The 22,280-nt window shown below is 40.5% G+C and overlaps 1 protein-coding gene across 1 annotated transcript in view; it reads right to left on the bottom strand.

Annotated features, from left to right (window-relative positions):
• KIF6 (kinesin family member 6) overlaps positions 1–22,280 on the bottom strand; it is a 417,940-nt gene that overhangs the window by 287,765 nt on the left and 107,895 nt on the right. The window lies entirely within an intron of this gene.

Below are 22,280 nucleotides of genomic sequence, written 5' to 3'. Positions count from 1 at the left end.
AATTACACTCATTTGTTAAAACTCCTCAAGAGACGTTTTGGTGCCAACACTGTCTCCTCCCATGTGAATCGTAACACTGTCTCAAGAGCTGGCTTGTCAAAACGCTCCTCAGAGTCCTATTAGGACTTCTGGCAACTTCTGGAACACAATTTGGCTAAATTCCTAATAGTCTTCTTTCAAACGACTACAAATTCAAGCAACAGAATTACTAACGAGAGTTCCCCTCTACCTCTTGAGTTTTGCCTTCGGGATCATTATAAAAATTGTGGAGGAAGGGACATCTGCAGTTCACAAGCGTTGCCAAGTGTCTCTCCAGGCATCTGCACTTGCTTGCAACAGCAGAACTGAAGACAGGAGGCCAGCGTTGGCATCATCCAGCGCTCTGCCTCCCTTCAAAGTCCGACCAGCAAGTCGACCTGTGTCACTTGCCTACTGCCAAAAACACACTTAGAAAACTTTAAAAGTGAAGATTTTGCAAAGCCCATGATTTTTCAGCCTTCCCTTTGGTGAGGGGACTATCTGGATTTTCATATGTAATTTGTGGGCACTTAAAATACTAATTGCAGGAAGAAAGTGTAGTTTTTCCAGCCCATCTGTGACCAATATGTCACTAATAATGCAGCTCGTTGCCAAGTTTTGGACTTCTTTTTGTCTCCTTCAATAATACCAATGAGATGGAAAAAAGATCTCTTCCCTTAATGGAAACAAGTGTATTTTATTTATTTTTCAACAAGGCTCATAAGTCAGCTTATTAAAAATGCTTAAGAGTTAAAGAAAAAAGCTTGGAAACTATGAAGGCATTTTTAAACTGAAATAGATGAATTGTGCTCTATTTTTAGGAACCCTCTTTATTCCTTAAGCTTTATTTCCACTGTGATTCTTCTGCAATGCTTGAGAAGGTTTAGTAAATGCAATCCCTAGGGATACAAAAGTCAGAATTCTTCTTAAATCTACAGATTCTACATCTTAAAGGTGAAAGAAGTTAAGTAATATGGGAAGGAAGATAAAAGCATGAAATGAGTGATGAGACAGTACATCAGAAGTGAGAAAAGAAGAGAGTTCTGTCTTTTTCAACATGAAGAAGAAAACAAATTCTTCAACTCTGAGGCAAAGTCACCTGCGATATACGCTGTAAGACCAAGTCAGATACAAAACGATCCTGTGCAAGATCAGAAAAGGGGGAGATGAAGGAGCAGAAGATGATTCAAAGAGGAGGATGCTCACACTCCCCGGGCACTGAAAGTCTCCGTTAATCCAGTCATTCTCAGCTGGGCTGCATACAGGTCCCGTCTTCAGAACGTAAAGGAAACAACGCATCAGCACCAGGTGTCCTCTTTAAAGGTTTCGATTTGAATATTCTGCGGTGTGGACCGGGTACCAGAGTCTGTAAAGGCTCCAGGTGATGCTTCTGTGCAGCCAAGATTGAGAGTTACTGACTTCATCTTTAATGACCATACAAGGTGGACATATGGGAAGGTTTCTGGTTTCTTTATAGTTACTTTCCACCCAGCTCCACCTAAGCCAAAGAGGAGAGTCACTCATCTCACTGGTTGAAGTCACTTTGGGTCATATATCTACTAAGAGGCGAGGTCCCTGTGAATTTTAAAAAGCTTGTCCTTCCACAGGAAGTTTCCTTTTTCTACCTCCCTGACCATGCCACTGATGGGTAAACTAAGCCACCCATTAACCACAGCAATAACGAATGCTCAACTGGGGATTATGGATCTTCCTGGACATCCACAGGGTTTCTATCATGGCTGAGTCAAAAAATCTAAATGTGATGTCATACATAATCTCACCATTACCTCACTGAAATTTAAAAAAAAAAGTGCAGCAAACCAGCATGTACAGAATTCTAGGAGTGTTCAACCTTTTAGATAACCTGAACGGCTCACTGATTTAGGTTACATTTACGAAGAATAGTTAGAAGCATAATACAGGGAGTATGGACTGTCATCAGCAGCATTTGGCTGAATCACTCAGAGCCTCTGATCTGCAATGTACTGCAGAAGTATTATGCTTCTATATTTACTTTGCTCGTCCGGCTGTGTCACTTTGATCACAATTTGCACGTGCTTCAATTTTTCTGCATAGAAATCTTAGTCGTCTTTTGTAACTCATCACCATGTATTCCTCTGACTCTTGTCTGATTCTTCACTTGAGCTTAGCCAAAAGGATGAGAAGCGATTCTTTTCTGGTTCTGTTTCCCTCACTATTTGCTTATTTTTGCCCACTGAGGTTTTGAAAAGTAAATAAAAAGACAGGTTGGTGTCCAGCTTAGTTTGGCTTCTCAGCAGGCTCTCTCCCTGCTCCAGGTTCATCTGTGGGCACCCTTTAATAAGAAGGCTCTGCCTCTGGCATCTTTCTGGAATCTCCTGAGGTGCAACTTTCTCCAATCAGGGTCTCCCTTGCCAGTTCTTCTCCTCAGATTCTTTCCTGGTTTCTGCCCAATCCCTTGGGCATGAGGCTTTGCACTTTCCCTTATTGCCCTGCCTGCTCTTATTGAAAATTCCTTTTGCACTCACCCTCACAACCCACGTGTCAGCCCCACCCACTCTTACACTTTGCTCAGAAAAGCATGGCCTGAGCTGGGGAGTACTTCTTACCTAAATTGGTTATTCTGGGGGTGAGGATGTTTTAAACTCTGCTGTTTGTGGAGAACTTTTCAAAGTCAGAGGAAAGAAGAACCATTAGCAAAAGTTTCTTATTAAGTCGCTTCCTTCCCTGCCCCCCACCCCCAACTCCCCAGCTCTCTCACAAATCAATAGCTATTTCCTGAATCCTTAGTCCACTACTCCGTTCTGGCTATAATTTTCATAGCTTGAAAGAGGGCTTTATTGGAGTTTCTTAAAAAAACATCTTAATTCCAAGATGGAAACCCCCCAAACTATTTATTTGATTCTCTTTGAAAGGGCCTGTGAATAGTTTTCTCTACAAAATGTTTCTAAAATGTTTAGATTTTGAGCAAGAAGTCACCGATAGCCTTAACTTGGACCCCTAAGTGGAAAAGTTCTGCTAAGTACACTCAGCCTGTTTAATGATGGGGAAGAAGCAAGTTTTGTGTTTTCTCTGTAAACAGAGAATCTTTTCCATTTGGCTAAGTAGCTGGAATTTTTAGGCTTTCTAACTGACTGGAAGACATATAAGGAGCAATGGCCAAGCTCTTGTCCCCAATAATGGAAGCCATCAATGGGAGAACCCTCCCCACTCTCCATCCCACCTCCACGACATTCCAGTACCACCAACTCGCTGAACAGGGACTTTCCAGGAGTTGTTACAATGAATCTGGTTTTTCACTTTCACGTGATAGACAAATACTGTTATGGTGAGTTCTATTTTTTTTTTTTTTACTTGCAGGGACCCCATGTATTGGCACAGGCCATGCACTATACAATGGCACCATGTTCAAGATGTGGCAATCCACATCATGTGGATTTATTATGACATGTGCTGGTCGGGGGCAGTTGTCTTCTAACAAAACCAGCACATTACAACAATTTTACAAAAGATGGCAAAGGTGCCTTTTAATAATCACATGAAGGTGCCATACAGACAAGAGGTAGCCCTGTCTAGTCACCGTGACTTTGAACAGTATCAATATCAAGAGCAGGTGGGCCTCATAAAAATGGGAGGGTATCCATGAAGCTCTTCTAAATAACTGAAAGTATCTCACAGGTGGTAAACATAGCCCTGCTATTCATTTCAGTAAAGAGAAAATTCTATAGTTTAGTGTTTTTCAACCTCCTTCCCTCTCACCCCATCCAACCCATTTTCAGAAGCTCTCTAGAGGCAAGATTTGGGGGAAGGGAGGATATACATTTTTAGGAGAAGTATGTAAGAGGAGCCCTCCTTCCTGCATTTAAACAATTTCAAAGGTAGACTTTCTTCAGATTAACTAAAAATCTCAAATATTTCTTCTGTTATAAAATATAAATAATTGAAACATATCACATAAGAAAGTTTTACGAATGTGCAATACATTTTTCTGTTGGTCTTAATTTAGATAGATTAGGCTAAAAGGATACTTTTTCTATTTAACCACTATTAAGATATTTTGAAAACTCTTCCTAATATCTTGAAAAAGATATCTTTTCTTTCTCATTTTATCTAATATTATACTTTCTTACTGATCAGGAAAATATAGCCAATCACATGACACTTTAGGTTGAGTTATTTATTTTAGCCTATAAAGACACCAGGTTCTCAACCAAATATTTAAGGAAGATGTTAAACCAACTATCTACAATTTTGTTCAAAAGAGAGAAGCAGACGAAATACTTTCTAACTCATACTATGAGGCCAGCATTACACTTATACCAAAACCAGACAAAGACATAATGAGAAAAGAAAACTCTAGACCATATCTCTCAAGAATATAGATGTAAAAACCCTCAATAAAGTATTAGCTAATCAAACCCAACAATGTATAAAAAAATTATACACCATGACTAAGTGGGATTATCTCAGATATATAAGGTTGGTTCAACATTCAAATATCAGTCAATGCAATCCATCATATCAATGAACTGAAAAAGAAAATCACACATAATCATATTAATAGATGCTGAACAAACATTTGAAAAATTCAACACCCATTCATGATAAAAACTCTCAGAAAACTAGGAATAGAGAGGATCCTTCTCAACTTGATAAAGTTAATCTACAAAAAATCCTACAGCTAACATCATAGTTAATGGTGAGAAACTCAAAGCTTTCCTAGTAATATCAGGTACAAGATTAGGCTATCCTCTCTCATCATTCCTTTACAACATTATCCTGGAAGTCCTTGTTAGTGCAATAATTTAAGAAAATAAAATAAAAGCTATACAGATTGGGGGGAAAAAACATAACGATGTCTTTGCTCACAGATGACATGCAGAAAACCTGAAATAACTGATAAAAAACACTCCTGAAACTAATAAGTGATTATAGCAACACTGCAGGATACAAAGTTAATATGCAAAAATCAATTTTTTTTCTATATAACAGCAATTAACAAGTGGAATTTGAAATTAAAAACACAAAGCCATTTACCTTAGCACTTAAAAAATGAAATATTTAGATATAAATCTAACAAAATATGCCCACCATTTATAGAAGAAAAATTACAAGATTCTAATGAGAGAAATTAGAAAACTAAATAAATGCAAGGTTTTCCATGTTCATGGATAGGAAGACACAGTCCCGTGCAGATGTGACTTCTTTCCAACTTGATATACATGTGCAATGAAACCCCAATAATCCCAGCACATTATTTGGTGGATATTAACAAGATGATCCTGATGTTTATATGGAGAGGCAAAAGACCCAGAATAACAAAAACAAAATTTAATGAGAAGAACAAAGTTGGAGGACCAAGAGCACCCAACTTCAAGACCTACTATAAAGCTATAGTAATCAAGATAGTGTAGTATTGATGAAACCATATATAAATTGATCAGTGAAATGGAACACAGAATTCAGAAACAGACTCATGTAACTACAGTCAGCTGATCTTTCACAAAGATATGAAGGCAATATAATGGCGCAAAGACAGTCTCTTCAAAATGTGGTTCTAGAACAACTGGACCTCCACACACAAAGAGATGAATCCAGACACGGACTTTATGCCACACATAAAAATTAACTCAAAATGAATTACAGACCTGAATGTAAAATGCAAAACTATAAAACTCCTGGAAGGTAACATAGAAGAAAATCCAGATGGCCTTGGGTACGGTGACATCTTTTTGGATACAACACTAAAGATATGATCCTTGAAGGAAATAACTGATCATCATTAAAATTAAAAACTTATGTTCTGCACAAGATAATGTCTGAAGATGGAGAAAATAAGCCACAGACTGGAAGAAAACATTTGCCAAAGATACATCTGGTAAAGGACTGGTATCCAAACTATACAAAGAACACTTAAAGCTCAACAATAAGGAAACAACCCAATTTAAAAATGGGCCAAAAACCTTAACAGACACCTCACCAAAGAAGATATACAGATGGCAAATAAGCATATGAAAAGACGTTCCACGTCACATGTCATCAGGAAAATGGAACTGTAAAAAATAATGAGATACCAGTACACACCTATTAAAATGGCCAAAACCCGGGACACTAATGACATCAAATGCTGGGATGTAAAGCAACAAGAATGCTCATCTATTGTTGGTGGAAATGCAAAAATGGTACAGCCATTTTGGTAGTTTCTCAAAAAAACTAAACTATTCCTATCAACCCCAAACTTAGAAGCAACCAAGATGCCCTTCACCTAATGGATAACCTTTCGTACAAACAAACAATGTCATACTATTCAGTGCTAAAAAGAAATGAACTATCAAGACATGAAAAAACAGGAAGGACCCTTAAATGCATATTACTAAGTGAAAGAAACAAGTCTGAAAGAGCTATATACTGTATGATTCCAGCTATGTGACATTTTGGGAAAGGCAAAACTATGGAGATAATAAAAAGATCAGTGGTTGCCAGGGGTGGAGGTATGGGGTAGTGATGACTAGGCAGGGTGCAGAGGATTCAAAGTCAGTGAAAATACTGTGTGTTATCATGATGGGTGCTTGTCATTATAAATTTGTCCAAACTTGTGGAATGTTCAACACCAAGAGTGAAAGCCTATGACCAATTATGGACTCTGGGTTATTTTGACATGTCAGTGTATGTCTGTTCTTGGTAACAAGCATGTCATTTTGGTGAGTGATGCTGGTGATGGGACAGGCCACACATGTGTGTGAGGAGGAGACACAAGGGCATCTCTGTGCCTTCCTCTCAGTTTTGTTGTGAACCTAAAACTAAATACTTTATCAAGGAAAAACAAAAGGTCCAAATTGAAAGCTGAAAAACATTTTTTTTAAAACTGAAGTATAGTTGATTTACAGTAGTATACTAGTTTCAGGCATACAACAGGGGATTCATTATTTTTACAGTTTTACTCCATTTAAAGTTATTGCACAATGTTGGCTATATTCCCTGTGCTGTACAATATACCCTGGAGCTATTTTTTTTTGTACATAGTAGTTTGTACCTCTTAATCCCCAAAGCTGCAAACCATCCTGAGTCACTGTTGTGATCAACTCTTGTCTTGATAGCCACATCAACTTCTTTCTTTTCAGTTGGTAAACATCCTTTCCTTAACCAAACACCTAAGCTAACTGTACTACCACAAGTCTGGCATTGCAGAGGTGCCAGCAACCTGTATAGGATTTACCCCCTGTCTGAAGAGGAACAAAACTGAAATGAGTCATTTAATGTATGTCAGCCCCCTACCTAGGAACAAATTCCATTCTAAGAGTATGTCTGTAAGTCCAAAAAAATTAGCCGAGGTACCCAACTAACACGGTCGGCTATATAGTACTGTGTAATAGGTTTATAATACTCTTCACACAAATAATACCTAAAAAACAAAAACCAAAAATAAAGAGAACACTTCAAATCTTACAATACAGTACTTTGAGAAGTACAGTGGTATAGCGCAACAGCTGGCATCCAGGGGCTGGCATCGAGTGAACAGGCAAGAAGAGTTACCGGCAGAGGAGGTGTGAGATGGTGGCGCTGAAGGATCATCACCAACAGGAGATGGAGGGTGAGCTGCAATGTCACTCATGCCTGACGATGGCACAGGTTCTGGTTCCTCGCTGAATTCAACTCAATCTACTCTCTTGAAAAAACAATCCGGTGATGTCTGGGTGCATGTGTGCTAAATCGCTTCAGTCGTGTCCGACTCTTTGCGACCCTATGGACTGTAGCCCACCAGTAGCAGCTGTTTTTTTCTTGTCACAGACATTATGTTGGCACTAGACTGCATTCTGAACAGCTGCTGCAACGTTCGTGTACCATTCTATGTTCAGGCCTTGTGCCTCGAAAACTAACAGAGCCCCTCAAATAAAGAAAACCCCCTGGCATTTCCTGCATCGTTAATCTCTTTGGTTCTTCAGTCACTCCTTCCTCTTGCCCCTCTTTGTCCTTTCTCTGGGCCTCCAACTCCATCAGGTCTTCATTAGTAAGCTCCTCATGTTGCACACCAAGGAGCTCCATGAAGTTGTCCTCTTACAGATCTAGCTTCAGCTTCTCACTGAGGGCCACTAAGTTGCTGAAGACGTTTTTAGACTTCTCATCCACCTTCTCAAATCCATGCAAACTGTGAGCACACTGCAGGCAAAGGTTCCTCCAAACCCCATTCATGGTGATGGTCCTAACCTCACGTTAAGCAAAGTCAATATTTTTTGTGGCCTTGTAGATGTTATAGTCTTTCCAAAATTGTTGTGAGGTTGTCCCTGATTCATCACTCGCCTTTACTGTCTGACGACAAGTGTGGCATGAATAATATTTCCTGAAAGTCACTATAGCTTCATCCAACTATAGGTTGGATGAGTGATATAGTATTTGTTGGCAGATGTACTACTTAGACCTTGGGATGAAAGTCATCCATGGATAGGGGTACCCCAAACATTGTCAAGTGGCAAAAGAATGTTGAGTGGGATGTCCTTCTCCAGGCAATATTTCTCTACCTCCAGGATAAAGTGGTGGAGAAAACCGGTCCTGGAAAATGGCCTGTAGAATGCAGGCTTTGGAGTTAACAGGAAGAGACTTGTGCAGCTATGTTTTTCGGGCTCCTGTGTTTTCTGGTCGTAAACTAAGAGTGACTTCAGGTTCAGATTGCTGGAAGCACTGCCACCAAACAGCAGAGCCAGTCTATCCTTTGCTGCTTTATAGCCTGGCATCAAGTTTTCCTCCTTACTGATGTAACTTCAGTCTGGCATCCTCTTCCAATACAGTCCTGTCTCTCCCACATTAAAAACCTGCTCCGGTAAATACACACCTTCATCAACAATTTCTCAAAGCATCTCAGGAAATTCCCAGGTAGCTATTGCATAGGCACTCACCATCTTGCCACTTACTTTTACATTAAAAATGTTGACTGTAGCCTTGAATGGATGAAACCAGCCATGGCTGGCTTTAAAAGATGCACCCTCTGATTCTTTGCCATGTGTCTTCTTCAGTTCAGTTCAGTTCACTTGCTCAGTCATGTCTGACTGTTTGTGACCCCAAGGACTGCAGCATGCCAGGCTTCCCCCGTCCATCATCAACTCCTGGAGTTTACTCAAACTCATGTCCACAGAGTCAGTGATGCCATCCAACCATCTCATTCTCTGTCATCCCCTTCTCCTCCTGCCTTCAACCTTTCCCAGCTTCAGGGTATCTTCAAATGAGTCAGTTCTTTACATCAGGTAGCCAGTATTGGAGTTTCAGCTTAAGCATCAGTCCTTCCAATGAACATTCAGGACTGATTTCCTTTAGGATGGACTGGTTGGATCTCCTTGCAGTCCAAGGGACTCTCAAGAGTCTTCTCCAATACCACAGTTCAAAAGCATCCATTCTTCAGTGCTCAGCTTTCTTTATAATCCAACTCTCACATCCATACATGACCACTGGAAAAATCATAGCCTTGATTAGATGGACCTTTGTTGGCAAATTAGTGTCTCTGCTTTTTAATATGCTGTCTAGGTTTGTCACAGCTTTTCTTTTAAGGAGCAAGCATCTTTTAATTTCATGGCTGCAGTCACCATCTGCAGTGATTTTGGAGACACCCCCCCCACCCCCACCAAAGTTTCTCCTTCAGGTCTTCATAAAGGCTTTTAGCTTCCTCTCCAATCAGCATTAAGCTGAGTGGGATTCAAAGCTGGTGCTGATCTTACACCTACACACTAAGAAGTTTTTCCATCTTCTCTATAACTTTTCCATGCTTCTTCTTCGATATTATTGTCAACATAATTGGCATGGCAGACTTCACATGTTCCATGATCTTGTCTGTGTTCTTTATAATCATGCCAACTGTTGAATAATTCATGTTATAGGAACAAGCAATGTCTACCATCTTTTCACCTCACTCTACTCTCTCAATTATTTATCATTTTCATCGTTATCGCTTGACACCTCTTAGTGGTACCGGATACATCAGCGCTGCTTTTACACTTGTTTCTGAACACCTTGGGACTGAAATAAAGATACTAAGCTACTGTACTCTGTACCTGTGGTGTGTGTGCTCAGTTGCTCAGTTGTGTCCGACTCTTTTTCGACACCATGTATTGTGGCTTGCCAGGGCTCCTCTGTCCATGGAATTTTCTAGGCAACAGTACAGGAGCAGGTTGCCATTTCCTTGACCAGGGGATCTTCCCAACCCAGGAATCAGACCTGCATTCGAATCTGCATTGGCAGGTAGATTCTGTACCACTGCGCCATCTGGGAAGCCCACTCTATATAGTACTGTACACAAAAGCACAGCTGCTGGTAGACGATGCACACACGTGACAATGCATGCCAGACACGTGAACTTATGTGACTGGACGTGCAAATGAATGCACTAAGTCACTTCAGTCATGTCCGACTCTGTGCGACCCCATAGACGGCAGCCCACCAGGCTCCCCCGTCCCTGGGATTCTCCAGGCAAGAACACTGGAGTGGGTTGCCATTTTCTTCTCCAACAAATGAAAGTGAAAAGTGAAAGTGAAGTCGCTCAGTCGTGCCCGACTCTTAGCGACCCCATGGACTGTGGCCCACCAGGCTCCTCCGTCCATGGGATTTTCCAGGCAAGAGTGCTGGAGTGGGGTGCCATTGCCTTCTCCGGCAAATGAATGTTAGCATCGTTAAAAGTTCACAACGTGAAAGCTTGAATGTAGGGAACTTGCTGTAATGTATCCTACATTAACTCAAGAATGCCTGGTGTCAGTGTGGCGACAACTCTCAAGAACCTTCTGCTTCTTGCTGTGCTTAGGCTCCCGTATGCTAAGAAAACAAGTATCATCAAAACAACTCAAGAAATAGACCTGCTGGCTACGCTATTGAGATGCAAAACCAAAATGAGAATTATCCACGGTAGGCAAAAACAGAACCAGATTAGGTACAATTAATGTGTAGGAGAACCAATACCTTTCTCACCAGTGGTTATATTTATTAACTTATTGGCTATTGTCATTTAATTATTTCACTAAGATTTAGTGTGTATATGAAACATTCTTTCTTTTTTCTCAAAATTGTATCCAAATATGATAACAAATTAGATTGCTAATAACTTAATCGGATCATCTTTCTATATTATCTTAGATTAACCAAACTTCTCCCACCCAAACAATATCACATCGTAACAACTGACAGACAGAATGGCTCCCAAATGTAACATAGGTAAGCATGACTTACAACAGACTCATCTATCGCCTACAGCAACCACCATTTGCATGATTTTCCAGAAGTAAATATTTAACAACAAAAAAACTACACTTGTTACCTTCCCTCTAACACTAATACCCTTTGCTAATTTCCAAGTACATTCAGCTGCCACATTCCTTTTATTAATGTTCCAGGCTCACAAACAATTCATCATTGAATGAAATGTCTTGCTTGGCTTAAATCCATATGGCAGTTACAAAGCCATACACTGAAATGTATCTTCTTCAGGGCTACTAACATTTTTTTCCCCAAGGAAAATCATTTTCCCCCCATTTTCACCAATACCTGCTTTCTAGTTCAGAGTTTATAGTTTCAGTATCACAAATTATGTGCTCAAGTTTTCCACATTTGGGGAAATTACAGAAATAAATAGAACTAGAGGCAATGGATTTGCAGTTTTGGAAAAACATAGCACTTCCTCTGCCAGGCAAATAGCTTTATACACCTCTAAGTTTACTCTATGGCGTTTTACAAGTTCTGAGTTTATTTACTTTCATTTTAATATAAACTTTATTATTTTTCCAAGTATAAAGGTAATAACATGCTTCTTGTAAAAAAGTTTGAAAATTTTAAAAGTAGAAAGAATTTTAACAGAGTTCCATCACACGGACAATGTCAACTACAAATTGATACTTGCCATCTACTTCTACAATGATTAAATCATGAGCTGCTGTAGCTGCTGACCTTCAACACCGCCCCCCGAAAAGAGTTCAGGGTGGAGAGCAGAAATGAGGGAAAAACTGGCAGGACAGGTCTTCAGGTTGATATTTTCAGGAGCTGATTTTACGATCCCAATTATTATATCTCCTCATATCTAGGAAAGCACCAAAATCCTACATGGTGACGACTGTTCCTCGTGACTAGCAAAAGCATCACAAGACTAGGAGAAAACTTCTGGGAAAAATAGGTGTTTGATTGTATGTATTCCCCCTTCACCAAAATCACTCATATACTGATCGTTCACCACCATGCCCCCCCCAACCACCGCCTTTTTGAAGCAGCTTCTCAGAACTATCTGAGCTTCTATCTCCCAGGCTGCTGCCCTCATTTTGCCCCAAATAAAACTTAACTCACAACTCTCACATTGTGCATTTTCTTAAGTTGATAACAATGATAAATATATTGATATGATTCCTCAATTTTCTTATGACTATTTTGCAGACTTGTGGTAAAATTATAAATGTATACATGTTGCTTAATATTAATGATGCTATTTTCCTTTGACTATTTTTGGATACAAGTGCAAGGAAAGGAATGGGAGGTCTCCATGGTTGGATTTTTCCCCTAAATAACTAAGTGTGGCTCACAGTGCAGGTTGCCTGTATGGAGTCTGATGTCCCTTTCACCCTATTAAGCTCTGATTTTGTTCAGGGAATTATTTTAAAATACTAGTTTTTACCTGACTCCCTTGCAACCACAGCTGGCCATGTGACATGATTCCGGTCAGTGATAAGTAAGTGAAAATCAATGGGCAGACCTTCTGGGAAGACTATTAAAGGGGCAGCCTCAACCAATGATTTTTTTTTTTCTTCCTTTTCCCTTCCAGGAATGTGGGCATGGTGTGGAAGGTAACTCAGGCATTTTGCAGACTGAGATGGTAACTCAGGCATTTTGCATCACCTGCTGAGATGGCTCAGCAGAAAGACACAAGGAAGCCTCTAAGGCCTCCTGAAGCTTCCCAGGCAGCGCTGGCTGCAATCTACAGAACCCTACTGTGCTCCAGCAGTTGATGGGGAAAGAAGGAACTGTTTGGTTAAGCCACAGTAAATTGGACTGCTGTTACCCACAGTTATTAGTTAATTCACTAACAAATGTCCAGTATCACTGACTGAATAACTCTTCCCTCTGTCCACATTAAATAGTAATACAGCATAGGATCTGATTCTGGATTATCTGTTCTTCACCTGTATAATTTTCACGCAGTATAACATGATTTCATTATTTGGGTTTTTACCTCATTGGGGTAGGAATCCCTTAGAAGAAATGGAGTAGCCATCATAGTCAACAAAAGAGTTCCAAATGCTGTACTTGGATGCAATCTCAAAAATGACAGAATGATCTCTATTCGTTTCCAAGGCAAATCATTCAATATCACGGTGATTCAAGTCTATGCCCCGACCAGTAATGCTGAAGAAGCTGAAGTTGAACAGTTCTATAAAGACCTACAAGACCTTCTAGAACTAACACTCAAAAAAGATGTCCTTTTCATTATAGGGGACTGGAATGCAAAAGTAGGAAGTCAAGAAACACCTCGAGTAGCAGGCAAATTTGGCCTTGGCATACAGAATGAAGCAGGGCAAAGCCTAATAGAGTTCTGCCAAGAAAACGCACTGGTCATAGAAAACACCCTCTTCCAATAACACAAGAGAAGACTCTACACAAAGACATCACCAGATGGTCGACACCGAAATCAGACTGATTATATTCTTTGCAGCCAAAGATGGAGAAGCTCTATACAGTCAGCAAAAACAAGACCAGGAGCTGACTGTGGCTCAGATCATGAACTTTTTATTGCCAAATTCAGACTTAAATTGAAGAAAGTAGGGAAAACCACTAGACCATTCAGGTATGACCTAAATCAAATCCCTTATAACTATACAGTAGAAGTGAGAAATAGATTTAAGGGACTAGATCTGATAGACAGACTGCCTGATGGAGGTTCATGACGTTGTACAAGAGACAGGGATCAAGACCATCACCATGGAAAAGAAATGCAAAAAAGAAAAATGGCTGTCTGAGGAGGCCTTACAAATAGCTGTGAAAAGAAGGGAAGCGAAAAGCAAAGGAGAGAAGGAAAGATATAACCATTTGAATGCAGAATTCCAAAGAATAGCAATGAGAGATAAGAAAGCCTTAATCAGCAATCAATGCAAAGAAATAGAGGAAAAGAACAGAATGGGAAAGACTAGAGATCTCTTCAAGAAAATTAGAGATACCAAGGGAACACTTCATGGAAAGATGGGCTCAATAAAGGACAGAAATGGTGTGGACCTAACAGAAGCAGAAGATATTAAGAACAGGTGGCAAGAATACACAGAAGAACTGTACAAAAAAGATCTTCACGACCCAGATAATCATGATGATGTGATCACTCACCTAGGGCCAGACATCTTGGAATGTGAAGTCAACTGGGCCTTAGAAAGCATCACTACAAACAAAGCTAGTGGAGGTGATGGAATTCCAGTTGAGCCATTTCAAATCCTGAAAGATGATGCTGTGATAGTGCTGCACTCAGTATGCCAGCAAATTTGGAAAACTCAGCAGTGGCCACAGGACTGGAAAAGGTCAGTTTTCATTCCAATCCCAAAGAAAGGCAATGCCAAAGGATGCTCAAACTACTGCACAATTGAACTCATCTCACACGCTAGTAAAGTAGTGCTCAAAATTCTCCAAGCCAGGCTTCAGCAATACGTGAACCATGAACTCCCTGATGTTCAAGCTGGTTTTAGAAAAGGCAGAGGAACCAGAGATCAAATTGCCAACATCTGCTGGATCATCGAAAAACCAAGAGAGTTCCAGAAAAACATCTATTTCTGCTTTATTGACTATGCAAAAGCCTTTGACTGTGTGGATCACAATAAACTGTGGAAAATTCTGAGAGATGGGAATACCAGACCACCTGACCTGCCTCTTGAGAAATCTGTATGCAGGTCAGGAAGCAACAGTTAGAACTGGACATGGAGCAACAGACTGGTTCCAAATAGGAAAAGGAGTACGTCAAGGCTGTATATTGTCACCCTGCTTATTTAACTTCTATGCAGAGTACATCATGGGAAACGCTGGGCTGGAGGAAGCACAAGGTGGAATCAAGATTGCCAGGAGAAATATCAATAACCTCAGATATGCAGATGGCACCACCCTTATGGCAGAAAATGAAGAAGAACTAAAGAGCCTCTTGATGAAGCTGAAAGAGGACAGTGAAAAGGTTGGCTTAAAGCTCAACATTCAGAAAATGAAGATCATGGCATCTGGTCCTATCATTTCATGGGAAATAGATGGGGAAACAGTGGAAACAGTGGCTGACTTTGTTTTCTTGGGCTCCACAATCACTGCAGATGGTGACTACAGCCATGAAATTAAAAGACGCTTACTCCTTAGAAGGAAAGTTATGACCAACCTAGACAGCATATTGAAAAGAAGAGACATTACTTTGTCCACAAAGGTCCATCTAGTCAAGACTATGGTTTTTCCTGTGGTCATGTATGGATGTGAGAGTTGGACTATAAAGAAAACTGAGCACCAAAGAACTGATGCTTTTGAACTGTGGTATTGGAGAAGACTCTTCAGAGTCCCTTGGATTGCAAGGAGATCCAACCAGTCCATCCTAAAGGAGATCAGTCCTGAATATTCATTGGAAGGACTGATGCTGAAGCTGAAACTCCAATACTTTGGCTACCTGATGCGAAGAGCTGACTCACTGGAAAAGGCCCTGATGCTGGAAAAGATTGAGGGCAGGAGGAGAAGGGGACGACAGAGGATGAGATGGTTGGATGGCATCACCAACTCAATGGACATGGGTTTGGGTGGAGTGGACTCCGGGAGTCAGTGATGGACTGGGAAGCCTGGCATACTGCAATTCATGGGTCACAAAGAGTTGGACACGACAGAGTGACTGAAATGAACTGACCTCATTTCAGTATAGAGTGTCAGCAGTTCTCCTTCATTTCTCTTTTTTTCGAACATTACTTTCTTCTTCTTGGTTGTTTGTCTTTTCAGATAAACTCCAGAATAATTTTTTTACAGTCTCTCATGTTTTGCTTGAAATTTCATTGAACTTCTATCTCAGTATGGGAAGAACTGACCTCTTGAAAGTGGTCACACTTCTCATTCATAATAGTTTCATTTACCTTCATCATCTTTTATTTCTCACTCCACACTAAACTACTATCTTCACAAATCTCTGAATGTTTCCTGAGTTAACATTTTATTTAACCTTTTTATTTCACCTTTTATTTTTGCTATCATAAAAGAGATCAATGTTGCCATTATATCTTCTACCTGGGAGATTCTTGGGGCTTGCCTTTTAGATTCAGTTAGATAAGTACTGAAAGACAATAGGTCATCAGCCAGCCTGAAGAGCCTCTGTCTGACCTCTGGTTCATAATCACTAGTTTTGATTTTGTAAACCATCTTCAACTGCCCTAGAACTTCATCTGAAAACACAAGGTCCAGTGTCATTGGATAAACTGCTGTGGATACCCAGGTTGTAACTGCTGTGGAAGTTTCAGAGCAGGGAGATAACATGCTACCCGTGACCCTCGTCACCTGGTCCACCTAGTCACCTCGTCCAGATGATCGCTCTAGCTACCTGATGGAGCCTCTTCCCTTCACTCACCGAGACTTCATTCTAAAGCTCTTCCCCACGTGCTCTCCCTCTAGGAGGGCTCAACACTTCTCCTGCCTTGGCAGCACTTGTCAGTTTGTGGTTTGCTCAGAACTCTGGCCTTGGCACACGCCAGCAAAATTAGGACATCACTGACGGTCATGGGGGCAAAGACACTGGTGTGAGGGAACTGAAGTGAGCTGTGACAGAAAATTATTGGCTGATACGGGCTCTATCCACAAAAGCACTACAGCTGCAGACTATGCCTTTTTTTGCACGTACGGACATTATTATAATAGCTGTATGGTTGAGGAGTTGTGTTTTACAGACGTCTCCTGAGGTGTTTCATGGGCATGTTATATTTTCCAACTAAATGGTTAGTGAAGATAAGAATACAGTTTAAATTCTTTACAACGCCTGAAAAGAGCTCACTGAAATTCTTGCAATGTAGTGAATGCTTCGTATATATGATATTGACACTCTCAAAAGGTTGTAATTCTTTAGTAGAGCTGTAAGACTTAGAGGTGTTTCCAAATCTATGTATTCATCTGCAGGACAGAATAAAGTGACCTGGCAAGCCTAAATTATTCAAAATTCTTTTAGGTAACTTATGGTTTTACTTTATATGCTCAAAATTCAGAAGAGATTTAAAAAAACATAATGTAGTATCAGAATAAATCAAACAATCAGACAATAATTATGAAGAGTACCTGGACAGTAAATTAAAAAAAAAAATCCATACCAACACATAATTTTAAAAGTGCTTTTTACCTCTTAATCTCAGGAAAAGAAATTATATGCATTTGTTTATATACAAATTACAAGGAAAATGGAATAGACTGTGGTGACAATGTTTTACATGTCAATAATTAATTTCATGTGACTAAACCCCCCCCCCAAATCTACATTCCTAATGTATGAGTGAAAATACCGCAGCTATTTCTCCCATAGTCCTACAAGTCACATATTAAGCAATTGATGGTGAAAGCACCTCTCTTATGAACCGAATGTTTGTGCCCCCTCCCCTGAAATACACATGTTGAATTGTAGAGTCCAGAACAGTGATAGATGAGCGTCTATTGTTTAAGCCTCCCAGGCTATGGTATTTTGTTATGGTAGCCAAGGTGACTAAGACAACCTTCTATCTAGGACATTTCTGATATTGAGAACCAACTCTTCCAATTGGCCATTCGAGTAGGGGAGAGCAGCTTCCCACTTGTTGTTACTCTAGCAGGACAGGCTTCCTCACTTTCCAGGCTAGAAAGTTTCTCCATTGCTCTACAGTGGTCATTGGCCATGTTCCATTTTTCCCGGGAACACAGTCCCTGGCCAACCCATGAAGGACACAGTGTACAACTGACCATCACTGGGCACTGGTCACTTGTTCAGATAATCCCGCAGGGTAGAAGCTCTGGTTTCTCAAGAGGTCGGCTCCCACATGTGTCAGTAATGGACTCAGAGAAAGAGAAGGGTGGAGTTAGTTTTAACTTTGAGATCTATGTGTACAGGTCTAGGAATCTCAAATGCTAAACGGGGCCAGAAAATGACACAAAAGTGTGATGCAGTAGGCAGGTGTAGGAACTGAAGGCAGCCTGCTTCATCTAAAGGCACTGACTTCACAAATTTTCAACATAAAATGTGTAGACCAAACAAAGCATATTTGGTACTGAGGCAAGGAGTGTCCACAGCATAAGGGAAAGGACCGGCTTTCAAAAGGACAAAGAGTTTCCTGAGACTAGAGGAATGTAAGTGATGAGGGGGAAAGGTGGAAGGCAGCAAGTTAAGGGAATTTGTGTCTGAGGAAGTGGTCAGTTTAGGAGTCTGCCCTACTAGACTAGAGCCCTCTGAGGTCAGGAGCAGGTGCCCTCAGCCCCTCCGCAGAGCGCCTGGCATGCAACAGACAGAACTGCACTGGACTCAAAGCTCTGGCTCACAGAAGAGCCTCCTGGGGCCTGAAGATGCCCAGAAGTCACAGTCTTCCCAGAGCTCCGATGGAGAACCGAGATAAGCCTGGGCTGTCCAGGCAAGAGGAGCACCATCACCCCCAGCTGTAAGGTCCGACTGACTGAGGCTGATATCCTATCTCTTGCCAGAACACGGAATCTTGGGGAAATATCACAGTCTCTGCGACCCTTACTTAGTTTAGTCATCCACAAAACACGGATTATGATGTAATAGGGAAGCACATTTTGTATTCTATTACAAATTAATCACTAAAGGGATGCTGTCTCTAAGCTTAGATGGTAATCGTCCATCTCTGGGAACACTGCTTCCCAGGTGATAAACATTAAGCTAAAATACCTTTGTTTAGCTCACAGGAAACATCCTGACCAGGCCTATCTGTGAATGACTGCAGGGAGGAAGAAATTAACACATTCCCTCTGGAGGCTGATGGGAACCAGGAAGTGATTGACTTTACTCTCTCCCCTTTTAGAATAAAAGGAGCCTGAATTCAAACTCAGGCAGGATGGTTCTTTGGAGGGGGGAGGAGCCTGCCATCTTCTTGGTTTGCTGGCTTTCCAAATAGCATCGTTATTCCCTGCCCCCACTAGTCTCTCGATTATTGGTGAACAGCACAAGCTTAGACCCTGTAAACAGTGACACTTCCTTTAATGAGAGGTTTTCCTGGTATCTCAAAGAGAAACTTTCCCTATGTGGATGAGTGAAGAGGTTAAGGTGACGGCCTGCATTAGAAGCATCTGGGATGCTGGTTCAAACATAATTGAACCTTCTGGAGGTAGAGGCCAGGAATCTGCATCTTTACCAGTCATTGCATGTAATTCTTTCACACAGTTAAATTCCAAGCTGCTGGATTATGACACTTTTCCGGTTTTGCCCCTCTTGACTCCTATTGCCATGTGAATGGTCCTAATAACTTCCCACAATGCTCCAGACTCTCTCTGACCTCCATCCATCTCATTCCTGTCCTGTACACTACTGAGTGATATTTCTTCCTGAAAGTAGTTCCAGTCATGCTATGCCCTGGATTAAAAATCTTCAAGGGCTGCACCTTGTCTGCCGAATCAGGAAATGGCAACCCACTCCAGTGTTCTTGCCTGGAGAATCCCAGGGACGGGGGAGCCTGGTGGGCTGCCGTCTATGGGGTCGCACAGAGTCAGACACGACTCAAGTGACGCAGCAGCAGCAGCAGCAGCAGCAACAGCAGCAGCAGCAGTCTTAAAGTGCTCACCTGTTCCTTCACTGGGTTCCTGCTGTACAGGTCTATTAACGGTTCCAGGACAAGATCTCTGCTTTGCAAATTCCCCACCTCTGTTTCCACGTGGATGCCACACTCCATGGCCCAAAGTCCTAGCCTCTCCCTCAAGCTCTATTTCATGTACCATCTTCTCCTCGAGTCTTTCTCTGATTGCTTGACCTGGCGTGATTTCTTCCTCCTCTAAGCCTTTGCCATTCTTGGTGCCTCTCTTAGGATTTTCATATTCCACCTGATGCTGTTTTGTACTATTTTTATCCGCCGTGCTATGAGTTCCAGGAAGGCTAAGCCTATGTTGGTAAATTCAGTGCCTAGCAGAGTGTGTGGAACCAAGTTGGATCTCAATAACTATTTGCTAAATCCATGAGTGATTCCACATGACTAGGCGGTAAGCCAGGAAGGCAGACACTTTTTGTAACTTCTGTGGCACTTAGCAGAGTTTTATATCCAGTAGGTATTAGAAATGTTGTGAATTTAAATTTAACATCTGTCAGGTTTTTTTTTCCTTTGATGACAAATTATTTAAAAAACACAGTATAGCCAAGACTTCAATACTGAATGACAGAATTTACTGACTTTTTTTTTTAACAGTAATAACCATGACTGTCTTTGGAACCTTAAATGGAATATGCATCCGTATTTAGGAATACTAAAATTACACTAAAGTAAGGTGACTATTTTCCCTATGGTTAAGACCAGCAGTTATACTGTTTTACTTCATGAGACATACTTAGACTCTAACTGTATTCCTTTTATAGCATATGACATAAGGAGCTCTCAAAAGAAGAAGTTCTATTTTCATTTAAATTACTAAATGCAGAACAGCTCTACTACACATCTGTGAATAAGCATATATATGTCTATAAGTAAAAATATAGCCACTTACTGTTTTAAATTAAAATTACATTCTGTGATAATTGTGGATTTAAAAGCAGCTGTAAGAAATAATGCAGAGAGGTCCCATGTACCCATCACCCAGTTTTTTGCAATGGTAACATCTTATAAAATGATATTAAAGTATCACAACCTGGACCTTGAAATGGATACAATCCACTGATTTAATTCAGATGTTCCAGTTTTGCTTTTGCTCACCTATGCATATGTGCTTTAGTTCTACGCATTTTGATAGTTTGTATATCCACCGTCACAGTCAAGACACAGGAGGGTCCATCACCACAAGGACCCCTCACTGGACGCATATAACCATTCCCCCTTCCCACCCGAACTCCTGTCAGCCACTGATCTGTTACTTACTTCTATAACTCTGCCAATTAATGAACATTACATAAAGGAAATCGCAAAGCACATTATCTTTTGGGATTGGCTCTTTTTCACTCAGCACAATTCCCTGGAGATTCATCCAAGTTGTTAAGTGTATCAACAGTTCATTCCTTTCTGTTATTGTCATTTTATTAAACTGAAGATCCATAGTTTACATCAGGGCTCACTCTCTGTGCTGCAAATTCTGTGAGTTTGGACAAATGCGTGAAGTTATGTACCTACCATTACAGTACCCAATCTGATAGTTTCACTGTCCCCCAAATCATCTGTGCTTCACTTACTCATCCTTCTACCCTTGGCAGCCCTTCTCAACCTCTGGGAAACACTGATATTTCTACTGTATCTATAGTTCTGCCTTTTCCAGAATGTCATACAGTTGGAATCATCAGGTGTGTAGACTGTTTATGCTGGCTTTTGCACTTAGCACTATACATGTTCCTCCATGTCGTTCCATGGTTTAATAGCTCACTTATTTTTATTGCCAAATGATATTCCACTACATGGATGTACCACTGTTTTTCTATTTGCCTATTGAGAAATATCTTGGTTACTTTTGGTTTTTAGTAATTATGAATGAGGCTGCTATATCCATATGTGGGTAGGTTTTCATGCTGTCATAAAATTTCATCTCATTTAGTTAAATACCTAGGCGTGTGATTGCTGGATCATATGGTAAGACTTATGCTTAATTTTGTAAGAAATTAGAAACTGTCTTCCAGAGTGGCCATACTATTTTGCTTTCCCACCAGCAATGAATGAGAGTTCCAGTTGCATGACATTCTTGTCAGCACTTGATATTGCTAGTTTAACAGTTTTAAAAGGTGTGTAGTGGTATCTTGTGTTTTAACTAACAACTCTTCAATGACAGATAATGTTGACCATCTTTTCATATACTTATTTACCATCTATTTATCTTCTTTGGTGAGATGTCTCTTCAGATTTCTTCCTCACTTCTTAACTGAATTGTTTTCTTACTGTTTCATTTTAAGAGTTCTTTGAATGCTTTGGATACAAGTCCTTTATCAGATATGTGTTTGGTAAATAACTTCTCTGAGTCTCTGGTTTGTCTTTTTAAACTACTGACAGTGCCTTTCAGACAGCCAATGTTTTTAATTTTAATGAATTCAACTTACCTGTTTTATTCTTTCACAGGTCATACCTTTAGTCTTATATCTAAAAACTCATTGCCAAATGACTAGAGCAATAATTGCAAAAAGTGATTGACTTTAGCCT

This window comes from Budorcas taxicolor, chromosome 11 (assembly GCF_023091745.1).
Source record: "Budorcas taxicolor isolate Tak-1 chromosome 11, Takin1.1, whole genome shotgun sequence".
NCBI lineage: Eukaryota > Metazoa > Chordata > Mammalia > Artiodactyla > Bovidae > Budorcas > Budorcas taxicolor.
Note: the sequence above shows the minus strand (reverse complement) of the source record. Positions and strands in the feature narration are given on the sequence as shown.